Below are 13,795 nucleotides of genomic sequence, written 5' to 3' on the forward strand. Positions count from 1 at the left end.
ATTTCTTCTCTTCAGGACTAAAAACCTAAAAAAAAAAATAACACAAAAGGTGCAGTTCCTCCAAAGTCCAGCAGAGGCAGCAGAGACTCCCACAAATGTTTACATTGCTCTAAAATTTAAAGTCTGCATTATTAGGGGCGTGGCCTCTGGTATTGACAGGTAAGTGGCGACACAAGCGGCTGTAGCTGATAGCTGTCTGCTAGCTAACTGGAGTCCCTGGACTGGACTTCTGGACCACGTTTATGCTGTTGGAATTGAAGTATTTTGATGACATCTTCTGACCAATCACATGGCAGAGGGTGTGACAGAGTAGTTTGATGCTCCAATGCAGTGCATGAATGCAGCTGGAATCAGCTGATAACTCTGACCTCCACCCTCTCCGCCCATTATTCCTTCTTCTGGTTCCAAACAGATCAAGACAAAAGGACCATAAAATGTCCCACCTTGCCCTAAAAGCACTCTTAGAGAGTAAGGACAGGATACGCGGGGGTTTACTTGAAGTCTGAAAGTATGAAGCATGAAATCTCAGTAAGACCTTTAAATTTCTACCCTCAGACCTGCAGTCCAGCAGTCACATGACTGATTAAAATTAAGGAAATTGAACACATATAGAAAGTTTAACTTAAATATATTTCAGCAGTTTCACTGAAAGTCCACACGGACGGCACGGAAGTCAGAAATAGAGTCAGAAATAACATGTATGTTGAATGAAGAACACTTACCTCTTCATGTTCCCCGCAGAGAGAAGAAGGAATAATTAAAAAATGAAAAGTACAAGTACAAGTACTGACAGGAAGTCTCTGGATTAACTGAGAAAGTCACCAGATTAAAAAAAAAAGTTTTTCCTCAAACAACATGTGACTTTCTCAGATATGCCATTTCAAATGTTCTGTTTAGTTTGGCATCAGCGGTGCTTTGAAGGCAGTGAATCTAATTTCTTTCTTTGCTTCATTTCTAGATCACATGTGGAGCTGTTGGATTTGCTGCTGAATGTGGTTTTCTTCTGGTTGTGTTTGGCAGGTTGGACGATTCTTGAGCTGTCTGTTACCTGTTTTTGATCACCTCTGACTGCACACTGTTAAGCTGTAATTTTAGGTTTCTGGTTCTTGCTGGGACTCCTCCACTTATCTGTCGTCATCTGTCACACTCCAACCTTAACTGCTAGGGACGTCTGAACCTGCAGACTCTTTATCTAAAATCTATTAAGGTAAATATTTAAGAAGGGATTTATAAACAGTGATAAAACGTCATGCAGGAATATTTATTACTGATTGAACAAAAAAATTTAAGTTTTATGAACATAAATGGAACCTGGGGCATCCTGAGAGGATGTTTGGACCTGATATGATCTCACACATACTGCTTTCACCAGCACACTGACTGTATACAAAGATGGACATACCCACTGTAACATCACTGATTGACTTGTGGAGTCCTATTTATGAGACCTCAAAATGTCTTCATCACCGCCATATTAACTTTTCTCTTATTCTCTAGCAACTTTTCATTGACAGCTCATGGCCCACTGAGCGTGCTCTGATTGCCCCATTAGAGTCAATAAGAGCCATAAACAAGTCACTGGAACCGTTAACTCCTCAGGAAAGTCTTTACTAAGCCCTTTTTTCCAAGACTTCTATACAATTTAACTTCTTTCCTGAAAACATTAACAACTGACCTGACTGACCTGTCTGACAGATCAACACTGAAAATATGCCAGTGAGCGGTTTCTGCTCACATATAAAACCCAATGACTAGTTTTACAAATGAATTTTGCTCTAATGAGCTTAAATTCAGGAGTTGTAGTTTTAGAGTAGTTCCTTGTTTTCACCTAAAGCTGTTAAGTATTTGGAGGTCTAAATGCTCCTTCAGTTACTGAAAGCAAAAAAACACTCAGGCACCGCTGAGAGTTAAAAATGGTCCAGATAGGATCTTCACATCAGCAAGGAAAGAATGTTGAGGGTCCCCAGTGGGAAGAGATAAATTCCTTTGGTTCATTTCCAGCTTCTTCTTCCTGCAATTCAAACTTTAGCTGAGATAACTGTAATGATCAGAGGTGGCACTATCTGTGTGGACACTAAGATGTGAGCTACGTGATGACGTGACGAATCCTACTTCCGGGCCTAAAGTAGTCTGCGTTTAATATGGCTTTTGTGTTGTTAACATGTTTAATGTTTTGTATTTTCTTCTATTTGATCTCAAAAAGCTCAGTGAAAACAGTCAGTGATCACTGTTGACCTCCCTCAGCTTTTATTACCACTAATCATTTATTTAAGCTCAGTTTTTAAAACCTTAGGATGTAACTACAGCCCAGCCCATGCAGCAGTATATGAATGACTAACCTCGTATTGTGGATGGATTATCTCAGTTGTTCTCCTGGCTGAAGTTTGGTCCTTTTACAGCATCCTGCCATGCGATTACATTTGTTCCTGACCACCGAGAACACTCACGGTAACTTTTATCGAGTGGAAAAAAAGTTAGCTTGTTTATATTATGCTAACATAGCTGTGTCGCTAGCAGTCACGTAGCACATCATTATATACCAGCTAGCCCAACTTCAGTAACCCTACAAACGTCACTGCTGTTTAGTTTTCTGTCTTCATTTATGTTGGAAGTGATAACAGAGCTGTACGTTTGAATTTGTTTCCAAAACCCCGCAGTCAGGACATGCTATATTGTATTTAGATAGAAGCTAGCGAGCTAACTTCCTGCTAACTTCTAACTCCGTTAAATGTCATAAATTCCGTTTTCATGGATGCCTGGATGTTAAACTCAGTTGTTACACCTGGTAGAGCAGAACGCTGATCATTTTATTAAAGATGAAAGACTTTAGACAGTTTTTCAACTCTCAGTAATGCCATAGTGATCGTTTGATATATGGACCTGCAGCGGAGTTTAGGCCCAGACACGGCTAGTGACGTCAGACTTAAAGACTGGATAGGGCTTTAGAGTTGACGTAACGCCTCAATGCATTGTGGGAGCGCCACGAATCAAGACAAACATAGATGTCAGCACAAGAACCCTTCTTGGTTTTGCTGGCGTGCAGGGAGTCACATCTTTGGTGATCTCCAAAAGTTGATTCTGTTCATCTGGACGTAGGGTTTTGTGGGAGAAATGTTTTGTCACTCATCCAGGTGATGTCTTCAGTCTCAGCTGACTGCAGGTTTCCCCAAATCTTATAAACAGTACATTTGCATAATGACTGAAACCAGCCCAGTGAAGGAACAATGGGCTGGGAGGTCAGTTCCTTAATCTTAATTATGCAAATTCTCATGACCATTGATCAACAACCACCGACCAAAATCCACTGATCAAAGACCACTGATCAATGGCCATGAGTCCCATTCACAGAGAGTTGGGGAATGGCTGCAATCACAGCATTGTAAGATGGCCCTTAGGCCTCCTCCTCGATTCAGAGATGGTCTTTCAGGAAGAAGGTGATAGACTGATTTAAGCAGTTAGAACAAGACAAGGCTATTGACTGGACCTCATAGCACAGCGAAGCGCAGAAGTGTGTGATAGCTTGGGTATGCATGGCTGCCAGTGGCACTGGAACACTAGTATTTATTGATGATGTGACAGGACAGAAGCAGCAAAATGAACTCTGAGGTGTCAGGGACATACTGTCTACTCATTTTCAGCTACACGCCGTCAAACTGATTTCATAATACAGATGGACAATGACCCAAAACATACAGCCAAAGCAACCCAGGAGTTTATTAAAGCAAAGAAGTGGAATATTCTTGAATGGCCAAGCCAGTCAGCTGATCTTAACCTATCTGAGTATTTCACTTATTGAAGACTAAACTTCGGACAGAAAGCCCCACAAACAAAAAGCAACTTAAAGCTGCTGCAGTAAAAGTCTGCAGAGCATTAAAAAGGACGAAAACAGCAGTCATGACCAATGTTCCCTCTAAGCTGCGCGCGTGCGCAATTGCGCACTGCTGGCACGTCTCTGCGCACAGAAAATCTGCGTTGCGCACAAAAAAAAAAAAAAAAAGTAACCTGAATTGAAATTAAAATAAATACGTTAACAATTCTGTTTTGCAGTGTTAGTCAGTGACTGGCTGCTCCCGTGTAGGATTAGAATGATGCCACCTTATCCCATGGTCCAGCCAATGATGCGATTCACATTCGTATATACGCAGCTAATCAACGTGGTTGACAGGCTATGACAGCGTCCTTATGTGCCGACGCCGGTGTTTTAGCCAGCAAAGCGGCTGATGCGGAGTGAAGCCACGTTAATGACAACGTGTACAACCATTGGAGACGTGAGCAGGACAGACGGAACAACTGATGGAAAAAGTGTTATGATAGCAGTTCTCTGTCTGATCAGGCACATTTAGCAGGGTTGTGAAATCACTGTTAAAGCTAGAAATGTGTTTTGGAGTTTGTACGTGCTTTGTCTCTTGGGGCCAAATAAAACCACTTTTTTTTACATTAGTAATTCCTTTTGTGCATAATTTTATATTATTGTTAATAATAAATTAATTAAAGGAACAAAACAACCTGAAGAGCCGGTTCTCTAAAAAGAGCCGGAAATCCCATCACTAGTGACTGCTGAGTGTCACAGGTGTTACAGCAGTGATACATCTGCTGTTGTCAGGCCTGCAGGTATCAGGCTGTTGTTCTCCTTCATCTCATAGTGGACAGAAATTATTTTTTGGAGTGGCACAAATAATCTGTGTGGCATCAGAGTTGATGCAGAACAGCTGATTGTTCTGTAAATAGTTTGAAATGTTTATTTAAAAAAACGTCTTGGCTGCATTTTTAGGTAAACAGCTGCAAAAAACTTTGTTGTTTGCATAACTCAGTTACTCTTTTAAATACGAAACAATGGATTGGATTTTATATAGCGCTTTTCAGGACCCCTCAAAGCGCTTTACAATGCCACTATTCATTCACACACTGGTGGAGGCAGCTACAGTTGTAGCCACAGCTGCCCTGGGACTGACTGACAGAAGCGAGGCCATATCGCGCTATCGGCCCCTCTGGCCAACACCAGTAGGCGGTAGGGTAAAGTGTCTATCAAGGACACAACGACCAGGACAGAGAGTTACAAACTCTCTCCCAGACCACAGACTCATAATACCAATCAGAGCTTTATTTGAAAAAAAAAGAAAGTTGTGTTTTCAAAATTGGAGTTTAAGTTATTTTTACTTCCAATAGTGTTAACATGCTACACAGGTCATGAACAAGATTTTTTTACATTGTCATTGTAAGTGGGCTAAAGCAGTTAATTAAAAGTAGTCTAACATAAATGCTGTAATTTGATTATTTTAATAAACCGTGTAAATTGGATGGATTGGATGCTGGCGTGACCACAGTGCACACGTCTGCTGTCGCTCACAGTGGTCCAAGGGTGTGTTTGCTCAGACTCATGAAACATTAGAGGGAACGTTGCTCATGTTCATGAGTTGAAGACTTCAGGCTGTCATTGCCAGCAAAGGGTTCACAACCAAGTATTAGAAATGTACATTTTATTTTTAGTTATTTCATTTGTCCATTTACACCATGGACCTAACTGTATGTATCTGTTCTTATGTAGTGCTGGCATTGCAGCACAGCCTGTGTATTCACTGCTTCTCTGCATTTCTTTACACTTCAGCTGATTTAACTGAAAGAAAGGGAACAAACTGGACACATCACAAAGCCACCTCTGATATCCACTGAGCGCCAGTGATTTCACAACCCTGCTAAATGTGCCTGATCAGACAGAGAACTGCTGACGTCAATAAATACATTACTTGGAATATAACTAAGATCAGAAATAATAAATATCTATCATAAGATTTTTAAATGCTGCCTGTAAATGTGATGGAAAAGCCTTTCTTCTTTTCTGTGGAAGGCACTTTGCTGTCAGACTTCCTCAAAATATACCCCCAAAAAAATAAAAAGAGCTTCAATGAGTACTTTGTTTTTTGCTGCAATCATTTCTTGACAGTTTCCCAGCAACAAGAGAAAACTTTCACAATCAATTCAGCCTCCAAAACAAACGGAAAACACCCCAAAGCAGGAATTAGAGAATGTTACTGTCATTTTGCAATAAATACATAAATCTATAGCAGCACTGCACACAGCAGAAAACACTGTACATGGGATTATAAGTCTTGGGTATGCAAACACAAGGTGAACAAAACATCGCATCTACTATCTTCAAAACCTGGATTTTAAGCCAACAAAAGCAGAAGTTCTCACAAACGCTCACAAACCTGAATAATGTTTGTTTGAACCAATTAAATATTAAAAAAGCTAAAATAGGTGTGGTGGTAATTTAAAAAACAGCATTCAAACAAACAGTTCATTAATATTCAGTAATGTTTTCTATGATGAAGCAATGATCTTACCAGCAGCATGAGACAAAGTCCAGTCAAATGTTCTTTGACCTGATGGACTTTTTATCATTCAAAAAATCACATGGCTCCAACTGAGTCCCAGGACCAGTGAAAAATTACATGATCACTTGGCTATCATGCATTGATGCATTGATTGAGCTCATTTTTGCACAGGCCTCCAGAAAGAGTCAGAGCACAATAATATCATTGTGTTTCTAAAAGAAATGACATTATAAGTGAAAAACGTTAAATGTGATACCGGTGATCCTTGAGCTTTTCATGTTGTGACCTTTGGTCTTAAATTTCAAATGTCACATACATGAAAAGGCAAATATGACTGTACAGATCCTCCCTTTTTATTTAGAAGGACAAGAACTGACGTCAGGTTGTAAGCAGAAAAATGCTCAGCAGAGCAGAAATAAAACCAAACAGGAGCTTGAAGCAGAGCACTTCCACATGGCCATGTAAGGGAGGCTCCAACGTGTCCAGCTGGGTACAAAACACTTTTGATTTAAAGCCAAATATCTAACAGCACATGAAGAATCTGTTTCAGTTCAAGTCTGAGACAAAGAAGCTTTTATCTGATATTCCATAATCCTGCAAAAAGAAATACAAAGAGTGGAATATCTTTCTGGAGGAGTCATCGCTAGGTTTGTGTGTTAGTGTGTCACTCTATTTGCTTCCAGCCAAACACCAACAATGTTCAACATGAAGCCCTCAAAGACACCAGGCAGTTTTGTGGGAGTTCAGTAAAACAAAATCCCTCTGGTTGTGGTTCTTCTGTTTGGAACATCATCCAAAACCTCCAAGACTTCCCCGGCAGGAAGATTAAACTGGAGGTTTTTACTGCTGAGCATGTGGTGCCACATCTGCTGAGCAACTACCAAAAGTCCCACAAATGTTGTGCCGTCATTGGGTGACTCCACCTGGTTGTTTAACCATTTACAGTTTTGAAGATGAGGAGCTTGTGTGGTTTTTCCTTCTGGATTTTTGTACATGTGTCAGTTTATGGTGTAGATTCTCCTCGTATTGTCCGATTGGTGCTGGAACATTTTGAATCTGGTCAATTTTTAACATTTACCTGTGTTTTTCTCATTGTGGATGAAGCCTCACCTTGTTCCACAGTCTGTTCAGTAATCTTGTACAGTAAAAGTTGTCGTGAACCAGAAACAGAGACTGTTGCCTTCGAACTTCTGAAATGTGTTGGCTGAGGCACAAAAATCTAAGCAGAGCAATAACAATCGAATAACAAAGAAGAAAATGATTCTTCGTGCACTGAATTGTGTTGCAAGAGCTGCAGTGCAAACCCAGCAGAAGCTTCCATGTGTGTAGAAACACACATTTCACCATTCATTAACCGCACAGAGAAGGCATCGTTTAAATGCGTTAAAAATTTCTTTAAACAAACAGTTTAAAGAACATTTATTCAGTCATTAAAGTTCTTCATGACTGGGCCAAGTGTCCTCTTTTTTGGAAGCCAAAATATGGTCACCCTATCTCACAGAAAGATGTTTTATAACCAGAGAAACCAAAACTTTGTACTTTTGGCTCTGAACAGCACAACAGTGGATTGTAAATCAAACAATCAACATGTGATTGCAGACTTTCAGCTTTAATTCAATGACTCAAATCATTTTTGCATTAACTTTATAAGAATTAAACAGTTCAGGCAAAACCCAAAAACTGCTTTTAGTCCCATTATCAGAGGTTTAACCCTCCTGTTATGTTGCGGGTCAGACTGACCCAGAACAGAAGAGATGTCACATGTCATCTGCATCACTACAGAAAACGAAGAAAATCAAAATTATAAAAGAAAATTGTAAAATAATCAATACCAGTGTTTCTGACCTGGGTCAAATTAACCGAGGAGCATAATTGATGCTCCTGGAAACCAACATAACAGGAGGGTTCAAATGATTGGAACACACAATTATTCATTTAAAACTTTGCAGCCGGTCTGGCCGACGTCAGGTTTGTTTCCTCTGTTAGACTGTAGACCAGGGCTGTCGAACTCCAGGCCCTGAGGGCCGGTGTCCTGCAGGTTTTAGATGTGTCCTTGATCCAACACAGCTGATTTAAATGGCTAAATGACCTCATCAACATGCCTTGACGTTCTCCAGAGGCCTATCAATGAACTAATCATGTGATTCAGGAGTGGTGGCCCAGGGTGAGATCTAAAACCTGCAGGACACCGGCCCTCGAGGCCTGGAGTTCGACACCCCTGCTATAGACTGTTACTGTAGCTATTTTAAGTGGGTACTTCCAAAAGTACTCTACTTTTCCACAGTACTTACTAGAACTTACTTTCGACACGTTCTATCAAAAACATGATGAGAGCATTCAGAAGAAAAATGTTTATCACATGAAATTTATATTTCTAAAGCTTCATAAAGTCACAGTTATTCATTTTCCTAAACGGCCACATGAGAAACTTGAACTAAGTTCTACTCAATATTAATTTGGACTCTTCGTAAGCTTATTTCTTGCACCCCTGCTCTAGTCAGTTTCCCCTGTGGAAATGTAAGTTCGGTTAGAAAAGATCTGATTCTGAACAGAAACCAAGGATGACAGAAACTGAAAAGGGCAGCTAGACTCCAGCAGAATATTTGTTTTTCATATTTTAAAAATAAAGAATTAAGACTTCTTACTCTTTGAATAATTGAAGGTGTAAAAATCGTATGACTGGATGTGGATTTAAATGAAGTTTTTCAAACAGAGGAAAAGGTTAACTGTACCAGAAAACTGATATTTCTCTTTTTATCAGAAAAGGCCATTACACATGTTACTTAATAATTGATTTTAGTGCACTCATGTTCTTATTGTTCTCAAATCTCAAAGATTGCATTTGTCATCGTTTTTCATGCATTTTAACTTATTCATGTCTGAACACACAGTAAAATAACTTTTATTTTACTGTATAGTTCCTCCCACATGTGGAAACTGTGTGACTTCTTCATTAGAAAGGACAGATCTGCAGGGAGGTCCACTCAAAGTCAAACATTTTCCTTCTTTGGGGTCAAAGGAGCTTGCAAAGAAAAGCGTCTGGACTTCTTTAAGTTGCTTGAAGACGTTTCACCTCTCATCCGAGAAGCTTCTTCAGTTCTAAGGTCAAATGGTGGAGAGTCCCAGATATAAACCTAGTGGGAGTGACCCCCCAGACGCCTTAACGCCCACTCACATCCTGGGCCATCTGACCTCAGGAATTCGCATGATAAGGTGGGGCCAGGTTTCACAATGAACACACCCGAAACTCTGGCTGATTGGGACCCACGCCCAGTTTCCCACCTTGGCTCAGGCAATTAGAGGATCATCAGGGGGTCCTTTCGTCCCTCTGTGGGGGGAAACTCCCACTGGGTTTATATCTGGGACTCTCCACCATTTGACCTTAGAACTGAAGAAGCTTCTCGGATGAGAGGTGAAATGTCTTCAAGCAACTTAAAGAAGTCCAGACGCTTTTCTTTGCAAGCTCCTTTGACTACGATGACCTGGATGACTGAGAACCTTCACAGACATTTTCCTTCTTTGTATTTTTAGGACCACTGGGAGCCTATGCTGCCCCCTGGTGGTTCCCGTGTTTCATCATAGTATTTGCTGTTAAGGTAATGAGCATCAGTGTTTTTGAGAGAAAGGTGGTCAGTAATGAGCTCCTCTGTGAGCTGGATCTTAACAAAACACTTATTAACAATTTCTGATTGTAATTAGTCCTCTGAGAGACAGACAGGCTAATGGGGCTCAGAGGACAACACTGATTATAACAGGTGGTAATGAAAGCTCTACAGGGGCTAATAATCACCTTCTGCCTTCTGAGTTTCAAGTGTACTCTGGGAAACTGACATTTAAAAAAAGAAATACCAAAAAGGCAGTGAAACACACTAAAAAGTGCAAATGAATGTAAACATATGAGAAGTTTGGGAGAACTCACTTCAGTTTCAGTTTGATCACAATCAGAAATAAGTCTTGTCATTCGGTGTAATCTCATTTACAGAAACGTAATAATGGCATGTTTGAATAAGGTCTATTTAACTGGAGAATTTATTAATCTTGAATTAAAAAACGAAAAAAGAACCAGTGGAGCCGTGGGTGGTAAAGACTCAGAGAATATCTGTACTGTAATGTGTGAGATGTATTTGACCATAACCTTTATCACAAGATATCTATGGGTTCTGTTGATCTACTGGGTCTACTAACACCTCATTCACATTGCACTGAAAGCAGGCCAGGTGAGACACTAACAGACAAAGGCAGCTGCAACTGTAAATGACCCAGGTTGACCCAGGTTTACCTGCAAAAAGACTTCTCACATTTCTTTTGTTTGCATATAATCATTTGAAAAATAATTTTTTCTTAGTCCACACAACTAGAGCTTTCTTAAGCAGTAATAGCTGGAAATTTTGGTTTTCTTCATCAGTCTCTCATATTGTTGTGGAAGAGTTATGCTCCACTCTTCATTTCACTGAGGCTTGCAGCATTGATTCGTGCACAGCTCTCTGAGCTCTGGACTCTGACTGGACAGATGGCCTCACAGAGGAGTCCACGTCCACTCAGATCGTCACCCCTCCACCACAGCTGAGGTGCTTGTGCTGATGTGCACAAGTGAATTTTAAAGAAGTGAAACTTGGAGCCATTATCATTAAAAAGATAAGATTCAAAGTATCTGAAGTAATCAGTAATGCACAGATGCACATGATCAGATCCCAAGAAAGTGAATATGAAAAGAAAAGGCCAGTCTGCCAGTTCCCCAGATTTCTCAAGAGAGAAACTGTTACTGCAACCTTTAATTCAATTAACCTGCTGGTCACTGAGACTCCTGGGAACTATAAGGCCTCCAGAACACTCATTATAGCCGGAAGATGGCACGAAGATGAGAGCACACACTCAGGCCGACTGCAGGAACAAGCCAGATTAAAGTTCAAATACTAAGATAACAAAGGTCAAATGGTCTATTGTGTGACCACTATTTTTTATTTTTCTGAACCACAGTTTGTTGCACGTTTTCAACCTTAAAAAACAGATTTTTACAAACACTTCTTGTCCTTTATTCTGAAAAACCCTCATTCTGATGGGGCAGTTAACAAGAAGGATTAGAAGCTTGTTTTTTTAATGTTTGAGTAAAAGACTTGAACTACAAACTGCAACTATGCTTAATTTTTAAACTGCTGTTTTTCTTTCAAGTTATCCCAGGTGTTACTTTAAGCGAAAGCTAATGTATGGTTGGTCAGTATGCCTCAGTGCACCAGATGTGATCAAATTCACATTTTAGTCACCTACAATTTCCACGTTAAGAGGCTGGAGAAGTCTGCAGTCTGTATTTCATTTGGACTTTTCTATTATGCACTTTGCATCCCGATCAGGATGCATAGCAGAAACTCAGTTTTCTTTATCACAAATTTAGTTGTCTTGTCCTTCCATATGATGCCACATAATCTATCCTTGCAGATCTGTTGGTTAAACTATTTGGGTTTAATTCTGACTTACTGAATTTGGACTAAAGTGGAGAGAAAAAAAACCCCACACATACAAAAAACAAGAAATACAGTAATATACTGTTTCAACAAGTTTTATGCCATTTTCACTCATGAGCACAATGAAGTCCAAAAATAAACATCTGGAGATGTTAATGTTTGGGTTTGAGGTCAGGGTGGGGTGGGGCAGGGTAGCACGGCGACACAGTTTTTGGTCTTAAAATGTCTTTTAATTTAGACTCATGACATCTTATTCCTGAACAATTCATCTGATTGTTTCAGCTGAACATCCAGTACTACAGGCAGGAAACTCAAAATTAAAACTCATGTCAAACTTACTTTTAGAAATGAAAGGACCAGTTACCTGAAGTGAGCTGTTAGTTAACCGACCGTGGCTCAGGGGGTTGGGAAGTGCATCTGTAACCGGTTCGATCCCCGGCTCTCTGTCCTGGTCGTTGTGTCCTTGGGCAAGACGCTTCACCTACCGCCTACTGGTGTTGGCCAGAGGGGCCGATGGCGCAATATGGCAGCCTCGCCTCTGTCAGTCTGCCCCAGGGCAGCTGTGGCTACAACTGTAGCTGCCTCCACCAGTGTGTGAATGTGAGAGTGAATGAATAGTGGCATTGTAAAGTGCTTTGGGTGCCTTGAAAAGCGCTATATAAATCCAATCCATTATTATTATTATTATTATTATTATTATTATTATTATTATTATTATTATTATTATTGTTGTTAAAGAGTCATAATGCAAGAAAAATGGGTTTTTAGATTTGTTTATTTGTCTAAAAGTTTCGAGTGTGAGCAAATCTCTGGGAGCCAACTAGTGACTTTGTTTACATCTGAAGTTTAATGGAAACTTTCTGCAACAAACAAGCAGGACCTTGATGATTCAGTTCAGCTGGTGCTAGTGTGGGAGGTTGGGGTTAGCTGAATCCTCCTTGGAGAGTTTTCGGTCTCGTGGTGCTAATTAACAAATTGTTGCTGTAACAATAGCAACAAAACATGAGGCACTGAGATACATTAAACTACTCAGCAGGGGATACCTCGTGGGTCTAATGCAAATGTGGAAAGTCTTTGGTTGTTTATGATCTTTAATTATCCTCAAGTCCATTCGTTTGTTTTCATTTTGTAAGATCGTATATGAGCATCTAATGAGGAAAATCTGTATCACCTGCTGTTAAAAAGTTTATACTCTTTTTCCTTTCTTTCTCTTCTTGTCAAAATAGAAATAAGTCTTGACTTGTTTGTTTTTACAGTCTGCTGGATAATTTTGTCATAGCTCTATATTTACCGCATAAGACATAAACAGAACCACCTGCTGACCATTTAAAAAAATGATGTGTGACAATATATGAGCACTGATCAGTGTCATGGGCCCAGAAAGAACTGATCACCATGGTAATGATGTTCTTGCCTAAAAACCAACAGCCAACTTAACAGGATTATCAGGATGCCACCACAGAGTCAAAGAAGGTCTTTAAAAGCGCTCCCTGGACTCCAAATGACCTCAGCCGCCTCAGCAGGTAGGGTCTGCTCTGACCCTTCCTGTACAGAGCATCAGTGTTGTGGCTCCAGTCTAGCTTATTATTCAGGTGAACACCCACTATCTCAATGTCCACTCCCTGGATGTTCACCGGTGTCAGTGTGGTGGGTCTGCGTCTCCAGAAGTCCACCACCAACTCTTTGGCTTTCCCGGCGTTGATCAGCAGGTGGTTCTGCTGACACCAGTCCACAAAGTCCAGAGTCCACTGTCTGTACTCTGACTCGTCCTCACCTGTGATGAGGCGACTATGGCAGAGTCGTCAGAGAACTTCTGTAGGTGGCAGCGTGGGGAGTGGATGGAGACGTCTGCAGTGTAGAGGGTGAAGAGGAACGGTGCCAGCACAGTTCCCTGTGGGGCCCCCGTACTGCAGACCAGCGTGTCAGAGACACAGCCCTGTGTCCTCACATACTGTGGGCGTCCTGTGAGGTAGTCCTGTATCCACTGGGACATGTGGTGGT

Source organism: Aulonocara sp. 'chitande type north' Nkhata Bay, linkage group LG10, assembly GCF_057382095.1.
Source record: "Aulonocara sp. 'chitande type north' Nkhata Bay isolate Kocher_YH1m ecotype deep benthic linkage group LG10, A_spYH_male_GT1.1, whole genome shotgun sequence".
Taxonomy (NCBI): Eukaryota; Metazoa; Chordata; class Actinopteri; order Cichliformes; family Cichlidae; genus Aulonocara; species Aulonocara sp. 'chitande type north' Nkhata Bay.